This window comes from Bremia lactucae, linkage group LG7 (genome assembly GCF_004359215.1).
Source record: "Bremia lactucae strain SF5 linkage group LG7, whole genome shotgun sequence".
Taxonomy (NCBI): domain Eukaryota; phylum Oomycota; class Peronosporomycetes; order Peronosporales; family Peronosporaceae; genus Bremia; species Bremia lactucae.
In genome coordinates, this window is record NC_090616.1 from 1,001,715 (window position 1) to 1,003,347 (window position 1,633).

Here is a 1,633-nt window from a genome sequence, read left to right on the forward strand (position 1 = left end):
GTTAAATTTGAGAAAAGAACTCCAACCGGTGCAAAGTATAAATTGCATCGGTTGTCGCGTGCGGCTGGGCTTCCATGCCTCACGTGTAGTGATCCCTGTCCGTATTGTGTAGACAACTCGAAGAGGGTAAAAGGGGATGTCTATTCCCTTTCTTCGCCCTGGGGAAGGGCTCGCATCTCTATTGAGATGCGTGACGCGATTGACGTTTTGCAATCGATTTACAGGCGCCAGGGGCGCGTGTTTTCCGATGGGCCTTCTGAACCATCGGGTGGGTCTCGTCATACTGACGGACGAGGCCCTCAACGTCAGCAACCAGCTGGGAACGAGGTTCCCAGCTGTCATGCGAAGGTGGATAACCACGCCAGCGAACAAGAAAACTCGTTCGGTGCCCCTTCACATCACGGTGTTTCTGAATACGTTCCACAAGGAAACGTTGATCACCGTGGGAATCCACCAATGCTTGTTGTGGAGGAGGGAAAATTAGATCCGAACCGAATGTCGGATCTAATGTCGGGGATCGACAAAATGGATCACTTCCTCCATGATTTGGAGGAGGGACTTGACCACAAGCGCGGCAAGCGTCGCTCGTAAGAGCAGACGGTGCAGGCTCACCACATCGAGCGGATGGAAGATCGTTCGAAGAGTGCGTACTCCATGTTTGAGAACGAACGGAAATATCATGCTGTTCGCAATGAGCTGTCGTCAGGTGATCGTAGTTTCGAGGATATTCGGAACCGGCATGAGAAACTTCAGGTTCAACATGAGAATCTGGTTCGCGATCACAAGAATCTTTTGGGATTCTTATAAAGGGTGGTCAGATCCGTCCTCGGAAGAAGCCGCTTACTGATGGTATGGGCGGAGCCGACCAACGTCAAACTTAGGATGCGTTCTTATCCTACGTAGCGATTATATTGTGTACGCATTGCCACTGCGATGCAGTGCACGGAAAGGTTCAATGTACTTGGGTAGTAGTTTACTGCTATCCACATTAGTGACTATACGCTTACGTAGGTTTACCGTAGAGAGTAGCACTAGATCATTAATTTTAAATGAATGAACATTTGCTCTTCCATGTTTGTCTGCATTCCGTTTCTGACGATCCACTGCGTTAGCAATGAAATCCTGAACGAAATGGATTATTGATTCTCGAGTTAGCAGAAATTCTTCTGCTGACTCATTTGTTTTGTCTATTTAAGTACACTTTTTACGCACTGCCATGAGATCTTTCTCATCTTCGATGTCGATGTGTTCGACATCGACATCACTAGCGTCGTTGTTAACTTCGACGCGTGATGAGTATGAGCCAAAAATGGTTTAGCTCGTGCGAGTCCACCCCCCCCCTTAAACTAGAGGATCCCTCTAATTGGGTGGGTATGCGAGGGTGGCGTAAGCCATTCACGAAGAACGGTGTATGCGTTGTAGACGCATGCACCGAATTATTGATGGCGAATTCGACCATCGGTAAAAACTCGCTCCAATTCGGATACGATTGGACGTAACCTCGAAGTATCTCTTCGAGGACGCGATTTACGCGTTCTGTTTGACCATCCGTTTCTGGGTGATCGGATGTTGACATAGTCAGCCGTGTTCCGAGAGATCGGAACACGGATTGCCAGAACTCCGCCGTGAATCT